This window comes from Rhineura floridana, chromosome 3 (assembly GCF_030035675.1).
Source record: "Rhineura floridana isolate rRhiFlo1 chromosome 3, rRhiFlo1.hap2, whole genome shotgun sequence".
Classification (NCBI taxonomy): Eukaryota; Metazoa; Chordata; class Lepidosauria; order Squamata; family Rhineuridae; genus Rhineura; species Rhineura floridana.
In genome coordinates this window covers 141,565,251-141,577,335 of record NC_084482.1, presented here as the reverse complement: position 1 = coordinate 141,577,335, position 12,085 = coordinate 141,565,251, and the positions used below count along the sequence as shown (strand labels likewise).

General features: G+C 40.6%; 1 protein-coding gene and 1 pseudogene across 8 annotated transcripts in view; one reads left to right on the top strand and one right to left on the bottom strand.

The window, feature by feature from the left end:
• The window catches only part of FBLN2 (fibulin 2), a 266,919-nt gene that overhangs the window by 193,991 nt on the left and 60,843 nt on the right, over window positions 1-12,085 (bottom strand). The window lies entirely within an intron of this gene.
• Window positions 2,132-11,036, top strand: LOC133378801 (tigger transposable element-derived protein 1-like; annotated as a pseudogene).

The following is a 12,085-nucleotide window of genomic DNA, read 5'->3' as shown; positions in this document are numbered from 1 at the left end:
TCTTGTTTTCTTTGAAATTGTGTGTGTGTGTTTTCAAAGTTGAGTGCCAGTGTGGCATAGTGGTTAGAGTGTTGGACAAAGACCTGGGAGACTAGGATTTGAATCCCTACTCAGCCATGAAGCTTGCTGGGTGATCTTGGGCCAGTCGCTGCCCTTCTGCCTAACCTGTCACAGGGTTGTTGTGGCAATTAAATGAGAAGGGCTAGAACTGTGTACTCCACCTTGAGCTCCTTGGAGAAAAGGTGGTATTTTAATGTTAATGCTAGCAACAACAACAGCAACAACAATAATAATATAAGACCTTCCCAAGGAAGATCTTCCTTCTCAGAAAAAACAAAACACCTTTTTTGTTTTTGTTTTGAGTGTCCTGTTGTCTGTGTCTTGGTTAAGGTGTGTATCCAACCTTGATGTGCTTATGGAAGAGGTGTGCAAGTAGAGCTCCCCACCAAGTATGAAGGTTTGGACAAACACTGTGTTATAGAAAACCAAAGTCTGTGTGAAAGTACTTATTTGGAAATGCCATTGGTGCAATCCTAAGCACATTTACTAAATGATGTCATATAGAACTTGAACTTCACAAAATATTTTATGGTCACGCCCATAAACACCTATGCAACCTTCTGTCTGGAGACCTAGAGTAGATAACATATTATTAAAAATCACTTTCCATAACTAAAGAGGTATGTCCACATGCATGCACCCAGGCACCTAAATGAGGGATGAGAGCAGCATAGGAACATAGGCAGATGCCTTACACCAAGGGTTCCAAACTTTTCCTGTTTTTATTACATTTGTAAGCTGCCCTGAGCTCTGTTTTTAACAGTGGAAGGGCAGGATATAAATCTTAATACATAAATAAATATTCAATAGTGTTGGAAACTAGAGCCTAGGCATTTAAGGCTGAAAATGTACATTTAAAAAAAAAAGATTTCTCACATATTTCTTCAGTTTTTGTTGATAATTACTAGGTAAAAAACAAAACACCTGGATAATGCAACTATTAATATGCTTCATTTGCATAACTGGAAAAAATTGCATAATATGCAAATTAACCTGTCCGGATTTGTGGAACTAGAATATGGCAACCCTAGGCAAGAAGGAAGGAGACTTGGTAGACGAAGTAGGACTAGGAAGCAAGCTAAGATTGAAAGGACCTGTTCTGGAGGTTCTCATGGGACATATTATACAGCATAGTCCACTGGAGTCATGAACTTAAAGGTTCTATATCCTTAGGAAGCGGTTACCTAACACAAAGGGGAACTATATCAAGAAACTTGCTGGACAAGGGGAGGGTTTTCCAAAAGAATGTAAATGAGGAAGCTAGGACACATTAAGTTTCCCACCATAGGGCAGTTTGGGGCAGGCTTACTGGGCAAATCTGACTTCCATGGATCCTAACGTTAAGAAATGTAAGTGATTAGATTACCAGTAGGGAGAGTGCTTGTTAGAAAGGTACCTTTGTTCTAGCTAGGGCTAATGAATGGCCAAATAGAGGTGCATGCCTGTGTTGTCTGTGTGCAAAAGAAATTAGATGCAAATGCTGTACTCTGTACCAAACTTGCATCCTAGCTTCTCATGGTAATAAGAGTAAGCCTAACTCCTATTAGGAAGATTAGCTAGCACATGCCATGGTGCACTTCCTCTGTTCTACTTGCAAATAGCCTGCACTGGTGACCTCTGGAATGGCATGATCACCTGTGGAGCTCAAGGAGTGAAGGGACATGTGCATGATGACACCGAGGCTGAACACCTCACTAACAATGAGTTTGAAGTGAGAGAGAGAGAGTAGTGAGAACAAGTAGTATGCCAATATAGTTTGGGAGTGATTTCCTTGTACTTTTTCACATGGCCTCAACTAGTGACACCACTAATGTTCATGTTCACTTGGTTTAAATACCAACTTGTTCAGGTTGTAATAATCACTTAAAGTAACAAATGAACACCATTCCCCACCCCAGGTTCTACCTTGCCTTAAATTGTAAGATGCCTTTTCTGCTACCTTGAATACTCCACTGTCAACATCTGAGATGGCAGGACTCTGGTATATATAATTTCTCAAGGGCATCCAAGTCGCTCAGGCACCCTGAAAACTACATGTTCCAGGACTCATTGTGCTGGGACATTGTTAAGCATGCTACCAGGTCAGGGAAGTGAAAAGGAAGAAGAGGAGGAGAATAGGTATAGGGACTTGCAGAGCATAGTATTTGGACCCTGACATTATTACAGAAATGTCATTGGAACTAAAGCCCTAAAAGACTTAGGCCCCAAATAGGGTTGCCACGACAGAAGCATCCCAAACTCTGAGATTTTGGGGGTGGGCCCTAGTTATGTCACAGGGGCGGGCCTGAGGGATCTCACAGGGGCATGCCCTAGTGATGTCATTAAGCATGATACATTAAGCATCAACCACAGTTGCTTGGCGCATACAATTCAAACAAAAACATTTCTCCAATTAGAAATTAAGACAGAAATCTTAGCTAAAAGATGGAACCTGGGTAGGGAACATTTAATTGAGTCTACTTAAGTCTGGCAAGGAGGGTTTAAGTGCCCTCAGGCCAGGTCAGTCACCAGAAGGCCATTGGAGGAAGAAAGGAATCTAGTGTTATGGAGACGTTAGGAGTAGTCAGAAGTAAAGATGGATGCCCCTGAAGGCTACAATTCTAAACACACTTACTAAGGGAGTAAGCCTCATAGAAATCAATAGGACTCTTCTGAGTAGATATGGTTTGGATTGTGCTGTTGATAAAGCTTGACTACAGATCCTCTGCAATGATATCCATATTGAAGCACGGTTGGCAACCCCCTGGCTGGAATGCCCTGCCCCTACCTTTTAACATGGGTGCTCAAAACCTCCTTACAGATTTGACCCTTCACTTCAGAAAGAGGTATGAGAAGTGAGTAAGAGTAAGAAGATTCTCTAACCTTTTCTGCCTATGCTGAAAAATGGAAATGGACTGCCTTCAAGTCGATTCCAACTTATGGCAACCCTATGAATAGGGTTTTCATGGTAAGCAGTATTCAGAAGGGGTTTACCATTGCCTTCCTCTGAGGCTGAGAGGCAGTGACTGGCCCAAAGTCATCCAGTGAGCTTCATGGCTGTGTGGGGATTCGTAGTCCAACACCTTAACCACTACACCACACTGGGTCTCCTTCTGCCTACGCTGTGGGCTGCTATAAACTCACTTTGACAGACAACCCAATTCCAGTGAGTAATAATTGACAGAGAGAAAACATACATGGTTTGGTCTACCTTCAAAGGCAGCAGCTTGGGAACAACAACTGCAACCACACTTCCCAGTATGAATTCTCTTTTACCACTATTGGCCAAGAAACAAACCATCATGCAACCAACAAGTGCATCATCAGTGGGTTTAAGGAGGTTGAACTGTGGTGGGGAACCACTGTTGTTGCTTTTATGGATGTAAGGGAGTGAAGTTAAAGGTAAATGAAATGCAAATAGGAAAAAAAAACAAAAGACAGTGATGATTTCCTAAATGAAATAACATACTAACCACAACAAGATTCCTATGAGTAAGGCAGAAAACATAGCATCCCACAAGTCAGGATTGCTAACCAAAAACCAAAACTAAAAAATCCTGGCACCCAGTCAGCCAAGGTCACAGAAATCCCCCTGTAGCACAACCTGACCCAGGGGCTGCAGTTAGTGCAGAATGCTGTGGCATGATTGCTGACATGAGTGAGACCCCCCAATTCCTTCTGTAAACCGCTTTGAGATGTTTTTACAATAAAGCGGTATATAAATTTTTTTTTTCAATAAGGCAGTACATAAATTTTTTTACAATAAAAAGTAAAGGTAAAGGTGTCCCCGCACTTGTAGTGTGAGTCATTTCTGACTCTTAGGGTGACGTCTTGCGACGTTTACTAGGCACCCCAGCCCAGGGCATAATACATAAATAAATTTTGGAGTCACTATGGCCCTTGGGTCTCTTTCCATTTTTAGGAACAAAGAATCTACCTTATATTGACTCAGGCCATTTGGTATCATCTAGCTCAGAACTGATGACATGAACTAGCATTGGCTGTCCAGGATTCCAGGCAATAATCTTTTCCAGAAATTGAATTTTAGACCTCTGCATGCAAAGCATGTACCCTACCACTGAGCTACAGCCTTCTTCTGTTTAAAAAAGTATCTTTTAAAATTGTTCTTTTCAATTCACTAATGAATGCACATCATACCTAGGGCAGATCCATACCATTCATTTAAAGCACATTCAACACACATTTGAAGCACATGAATCACATCACAAAATCATGGGAACTGTAGTTTGTTGAAGGTGTTGGGAACTATAACTGTGAGGGGGAAACTACACCTCCCAGGATTCTTTAGGGGAAGACATGTGCTTTAAATGCGAGTTGGATGTGCTTTAAATGTATTGTGTGGATTTACTTAATAAACTTTGCCTCCATATAAATCATTTTAATTAATTAATCTAAAATGGAAATAAGATACAAAGTTTACTGGGTGACCATGGGCTATGCACCATCTCTCAGCCTAATCTGCCCCTCAGGGTAAAAACAACAGAGGGGAACCATGATCACCCCAAAGAAGAAAGGCACACTTAAAATGTAGAGAAAATAATAATTTGTAAATACTGTAATAATTTACAGCCATAGTGTGAGTTCAGATACATATCAACACATACTATGAAGAAATATTTAAATAAGCATGACTGTCAAAGTTGTTTATTATTTACACAACCTGTACAAATATTTATAGTGCAATCCTATGCATGTTTACTCAGAAGCAAGTCCCAGTATATTCAATGGGGCTTACTTAAACAGGGAAGCAAGCAACTGTTTTATACTTGTTTTATGGTTATTGGATTTTAAATGGATTTATTTCTTGTTGTGAGCTGCCTTGGTTTCCAACCCTACCTCACAGGGCTGTTCCATATACACACACGCTAGAGATGTAAAAATACATACACCCCATATAACAGTTTATTGTCAAAACCAGTGGGCCATTGCAGAATTTTTTAAAAAGTATTAATTTTCTGCCAAATAAAAGCAGTGACACCTAAGTATGCCCTGCCTAACTGCTTTTAAAAAAAGGATTGGAGGAGGAGAGAAAGATTTACAACACAATCTTTTTCTATGTTCACTCAAAAGTCCCACTGATTTTCAGCACAATCCTAACCATGTCTACTCAAAAGCAAGTCCTACTGAATTCAATGGGGTTAACTGCCAGGTATGTGGAATTAGAAGTGCAGATTTACTCCCAAAAAAGCTTCATATTGGGAAGGTTTTCAAAACAGGTTATGAGTAAGACAAATAAACTGAACTCTAAATGTCCAGTAAAATTTAAACTTGTTTGACTCCTTAATTATAAAAGTATAACAGTGCAGCATGTACACCCTTTAAAACATCTGTTCAAAAATTAATTGAAAGTTAAAGTGTATAATATGCCATTTTTGCAAGTAATTAAAAAACCTGCATGCACACTTTTATTATAACTAAAATTGTTTACTGTGTATGCCCACCATCTCTCAGCCTAATCTGCCCCTCAGGATGAAAACAACAGAGGAGAACTATGACCACCCCAAGGAAGAAAGGCACACTTAAAATGTAGAGGAAATAATAATGTACAACCATAGTGTGAAATCAGATGCTTATCAGGACATAGTTTGAAGAAATATTTATATAAGCATGACTGTCAAAGATGTTTATTATTTATACAACCTGTAAAGATATTTAAACATGTAAAGATATTTATAGTGCAATCCTATGTTTGTTTACTCAGATGCAAGTTCCAATGTATTCAATGCGGCTTACTCAAACAGGGAAACATGCACTGATAAGGAACTTCACTCACTGTATTGGTAAATGCCTAGTCTGGGGAGGCACCAAGCAGATTAGCAGATTTCAGAAGGCAGTGAACACACTGGTGGTGAAGAAGCAGAGCTTGGAAGATTACTTTTAAAAAGTAATAAATTACAGTTACATGGCCCCCCAAAAGTAGTAATTACCATTACAATTACAATTGCTCTGAAAATAACTGATTACTTTACTTTCACTCAAAAGTAATTGCTACAATTACATTTTAGTTACTTTTTTTTAAAAAATGCCTACAAGGTGCTGGCCTTTGCTGCTGCATATCTAAGTAGCCTAAAACAACATTAAAAATAAGCACACACAGAGAGAGAGTAGTAGAATATTTTTTTTTATCCATAAGATTAACAGAATGGCATAACAGAATCTCACATCCCCTCACCCCACCCCCAGCAATGATGGTACCCCAACACACATTTTTTGTATATATATATTGCCTCCAGCTCTTTTCTCCTTCCACTCCTGTCAATTTTTAAACAATTGTTTTCTCCATCCCGTCTCGCTCTCCACCTCCTCCCTCGTTGCCTCCTAAGCACCCATAAAGCATGAAGGAAGAACAAAGCTGCAGAGAAGCCCAATTTGAAGCACATGATTTTTATTCACAAATCAGAGGAGCAGAACACTCCCCCTGCTCCCCCCCAAGTAATGCGTAAAAGTAATGCTGGAAACATTACAAGTACACCTCAAAAGTAATGAAGTTACTACTTGCTCTATTACCAGCAAAATGTAATGAAGTTACCCACTAGTTACTCAAAAAAGTAATAAATTACAAGTAATTTGTTACTTGTAACTAGTTACTTCCAAGCTCTGTGAAGAAGTTAAATGATTTATTGAAGCAAGCTTCTTCCATTGAGCTGCCATACAGCTTCTGGCATTTACTGGCAATAAAAACACTAAAATGAAACTAATGGCTAATGGGTCCCTTCCTCCCCCTGCCTTTGCCCTTATCTTCCATTTGCCTCACTGGCTGAAAGCCTTTGAGCAGCAATAGCCAGGATTCTCTTCTCTGGGAGGAGTTACGGCTCCTTCTCTAGTCATGCTGGTTTCTCTTCAAGCTTATCTGCCCAGATCAAGGATTCTGCATTTATACCTAATAGACCCTCTGGGAGGTGGCACCTTATACCTATGAGATAATTATCTTCCCAGCACCCAAGGTGCTGGGTTCTCACACAGGTGATTTTTGTTTATCTCTTCTGACCCTGCATTTGCTACAATTTGGGCTGTGAATACAGCTGTCACACTTATTCTCAGCCTTTGCTCATGCCCTCCCTTCCTGGGCATATCTGTTTTATTTTGACTAACAAGAAGCTTTCTCTGATTCTTGTTTACATAAGCAGGGTGAGAACATTTGCAAACCAATTAAGCTCACTGTCCCTTCTCAGCTTGGGAAAGCCATAAACAAGCTCACCTGGCAAACAGGGATGAGAGACAAGTTGGATTGTTTTGGTTAAGTGAACACCTTTTCCCAAGCCCTGTTTTTGAACATTATAAACCTTGTCAGAAAGCCTGTGCTGTGAGCTCTCCAAACTCCAATACTATGCAATGACAGTGTGCAAAAGCAATAAGCATCCCATAAATCAGGGGTATGAGACATGAATTATGGCACAGGGGCCATGAGGCATGCCATACTAAGCCTCCTTGTACATCTAGATGCTTCCAGAAATATTTGGCACTACACTCATCCAACTCAAAATTCAAAATCATGCCACTTTAAGTGGTTTTGCAAATGCTTATATTTGTTTTTATGGTTATTGGATTTTAAAGGGATTTATTTCTTGTTGTGAGCTGCCTTGGTTTCCAGTCACCAGCCCTACCTCATGGGGTTGTTGGGAAGAACACAAACACACACACACACACACATACCCCATATAATAGCTTATTTGTCATAACCAGTTGGTCATTGCAGAACATTTTTTAAAAAACATAAAATCAGTACTAGTTTCCTATGTAATAAAGTCAGTGATACCTATGTAAGCCCTGTTTTACTGAATTAAAAAATAGGATGGAAGTGGGAAAGAAAGATTAACAAAACAAGCACAATTCTTTGCTATGTTCACTCAAAAGTCCCATTAATTTACAGCACAATTCTAACCATGTGTACTCAAAAGTAAGTCCTATTGAATTCAATGGGGTTTACTCCAGATATGTGGGATTAGCATTGCAGCTTTACTCACAGAAAAGGGAGTATTTGATTAAAGCTTCATATTGGGAAGGTTTTCAAAACACTGCCTTCTTTAACAGCCTAGGAAAATTTAAACTTGTTTGACTCCTTCACACAAGAGAGAAAATGACTGAGAGCTATACGCATACTCATTTTATGAGATTTTCAGATAAGCAGGGGAAAAACAACTGTTTTCTGGCCTTTCCAGTCTAGCTACTGTCTTGTCAATCACAGCCCTGACTTCACTTATTGGCTACAAACCTGAATAGGCAGGGTTAGAGCAGCCAGCTACGAGCTCATTTAATAGAAGTTGCGGGTGGGGTGGCTGACATGTTGGTGTATATCCCTTGAACCAGACACCTAGAAACTTAATTTTTTTTTAAAAAAAAAGAAAGCTGAGAATCTGGAGATTAAGGAGACCTGGACAGGACCCCAAAAACCCAGAGTCTCCTGGCAGAAGCCAGAGACCTGGGGCAACCCTAGCCCCAAATATCTGGAAGACCATCTCCTTCCCTACAGACACTGTCTGGTGTTGAGATCAGCAGAAGGGGCCCTCTTGGTAGTTCCTTTGCCCTCAGAAGTTCAGATGATGGTGGCCAGGGAAAGGGCATTCTCTGTGGGAGCCCCTAAGTTGTGGAATTCCCTCCCCACTGAGGTGTGTCTGGCCTGTTCACTGTATGGCTTTTGTCATATGCTGAAGACACACCTCTTCACCCTAGCTTTTGACATTTGAGATATATATATAGTACGGCCCTGCTTTTCGGCGCTTCGCTAATGTGGCAGTTTTCAATTATATCCATGTTCACTATGTTCAGCACTTGTTCCGCTTTTTCGGTGTTTTTGCGGCATGACGCCTGACGCCCTTCTCAGACTCAGCTGCTGAGCTCATCGTCAGAGCTTGGAAAAGTTACTTTTTTTAACTACAGTTGGGCTGATGGGAGTTGTAGTTTGAAAAAGTAACGTTTCCAAGCTCTGATGATGCACTCAGCAGCTGAGTCTGAGAAGGGTGTCGGGCGCCATTTTATTGTCGGTGATTCAGTCTAATTCAGCATTTGTGCACTCTGTGTCTCTCTGTATTCTGGCAATTTCCCAAACTTTCAAAGGTTAAGGTTATTATATTATACTGTATTATACAATACAACATATATATACTGTGTGTATATATATATAGATATATAATTCATATTTATAATATATAATATATAAATATAATAATATATATATAATATTATATATTATATACAGTACAACATATGTAATATATATAAAATATACAATGGCATCTCAGTGTACTATTAGTGATAAAAAAGGAGTCGTAAGCCTCTTACTTTAAATGACAAGTTAGAAATGATTAAACTAAGTGAGCAGTCTTTGGCTGAGATAGGCCTTAAGCTAGGTTTGGCTCGCCAAAAAGTTAGTACAATTGTGAACACTAAGGAGAAAGTGTTGAAGGAAATTAAAAGTGCTACACCAGTGAACACTAAAGTTATAAGAAAACGTGATAGCCTTACTGCTGACATAGAAAAACGTTTACTGGTGTGTACTGAAGATGAAACCAGTCACAACGTGCCTTTAAGCTGAGCCATCATCCAGGGCAAGGCCCTAAGTCTCTTCAATGCTTTGAAGGCTGAGAGAGGCGAGGAAGCTGCTGAGGATAAATTCGAAGCTAAGAGAGGCTGGTTTAATAAGTTTAAGGACAGAAGCCATCTCCACAACATCAAAGTGCAGGGTGAAGCAGCTAATGCTGATGCAGTAGCTGCAGAAAGTTATCCACATGAGCTTTCAAAGATCATTGAAGATGGTGGATATACTAAGCAGCAGGTTTTCAACATGGACGAAACGGGCCTATATTGGAAGAAGATGCCGTCTCGGACTTTTATTGCCAAAGAGGAGAAGTCAATGCCTGGCTTCAAAGCTGCAAAAGCAGGCTAACTCTCTTGTTAGGGGCTAATGCAGCTGGTGATTGCAAGTTAAAACCTATGATGATTTGTCACTCAGAAAATCCTAGGGCCCTAAAGAGCTATGCAAAAGCTAGCCTCACTGTTTATTATAAATGCAATTCAAAAGCTTGGATGACTGGCGATCTTTTCTCAAATTGGTTCACAGACTATTTTAAGCCTACAGTGAGGCTTACTGCAAGGAAAAGAACATTCCTTTTAAGGTTTTACTTCTTGCAGACAATGCCCCTGGCCATCCTAGAGCTCTAATTGGTTTGTACAAGGAGATAAATGTTATTTTTCTACCTGCAAATACAACTTCATTGCTGCAGCCTATGGACCAAGGTGCAATTGCAGCGTCTAAATCCTATTACCTAAGAAGAACTTTTGCTAAGGCTATAAATGCCTTAGACAGCAGTACAGTAGCGGGGCAAAGAGAAAATAAATTAAGAGCATTTTGGAAAGGCTTCCCGATTTTGGATGGTATAAAAACAGAGATGCATGGGAGGAAGTTAAAGAAACAACATTAAAAGGTGTTTGGAAGAAGCTAATTCCTACACTAATGGACGATTTTGAAGGCTTTGAGAATCCAGTGGAGGAAGTTGCTACAAATGTTGTGGAAATGGCAAAGGAATTAGAATTGGAAGGTGAGCCTGAGGATGTGGCAGAATTGCTTGATCTCATGACGAGACCCTAACAGACGAAGATCTTCTTATTGAAGAGCAAAGAAGGATGTTTCGTGAAGAGGAGTCCCATCCTGATGATAGTCATGCTGTGCCTAGAGAAATAACCAAGGAATTGGAATAAGCTGTATAGAAACGGGGATGGCAGCTTTTGAGAGGATTGATCCAAATTTTGAAAGAAGTTCTAAAGTGAATGCAAGCCTTCTAAATGGTAATGTATGCTATAAAGAATTTATAAGGGAAAGGAGATGGGAAGTCATGAGGCAAAGTTCATTGTTTTCCTACTTTAAGAAAGTACCATCACAACCTTTGACAGCAACAGCTAGCCTTGAACAATCTTCTGCATCAACTTCAACATCAACAGCAAGTGCTTCATCCAAGTCTCCACCATCAAAACGAATATGATTCGTTGATGAGTCAGATGATGGAGACTTGGATGACTTGGAGTCAGATGATGAAAATGTGCCAGCTCCAGGGGCAATGGAGAAGGCTCGCCACGCAACAGAGAGCCAGCCAGTCTCGCAGCCCTAAAGGCTGAAAGGGCAGACAATGCCAAGCACCTGCATAACACCTTCATCAGCTCCAAAGTGCTCCTCAGTGCCATGGAGACCCAGCAAAGATAGAAGTGCTGCAGCCAACACTCAAAGATTTTAAGGTAAGCAATGTGTGTGCACCAAATGAGCGAGCAGGGGGTAGGGAGAGGGCGAGTGAGTGGGAGGAGAGGGCGAGCGAGCGATTGAGCAGGCAGGGGGAAAGGCAAGCGGGCGAGGGGGAGGACGAGTGAGGGAGCCAGCAGAGGGTGAGCTAGCGGGTGGGCCAGCAAGTGGGCAGGCAGATCCCTCCCTGCGATCCATGGCAGGGAGCCTGTCATGGAAGAGGAGCACTACTCCCCCACCATAACAAGGGCGAGCGAGCAAGCGGGGTGGGTGGCGGACAGGGCAATGCTATGTTCCACTTTTTAGCACGTTTCACTTTTTGGCGGGGGTCTGGTCCCTAACCTGCCATATGAGTGGGGCCCTACTGTACAGGATTTAGTTCAAGTCTGATCATGAGCTTTGAAAGAATCACAATAAATCTCACTATAAGAGTCTATCTGTTATTTATTGTGAGAAATGGATTGTCAGTCAAAGTTGTCTAGAGAATGTCATTTCCATGATTGATAGTGAAGTTCTACTGCAATGTATAGTAACTTGTTAATTACACCATATTTTGCTTTCTCCATATCAATCTCCAGCATGCTTTGGTTGTGGCTGTTTCTATGATTTTCTACACTTTGACAGCAATAGACTGATTGCTGCAGATAAAGCTGGAGGTCTTGTTAATGTACTTATGTTTTGATCTTCAAAATGCTCATGGAATGTCTAAGAACTCTGGTTCTCCTGATGATAAGCTGCCAACCATACCCTTTTTCTAGACTGATTGTGGTCTTGTAATGTAGGCAAATACACATCAGT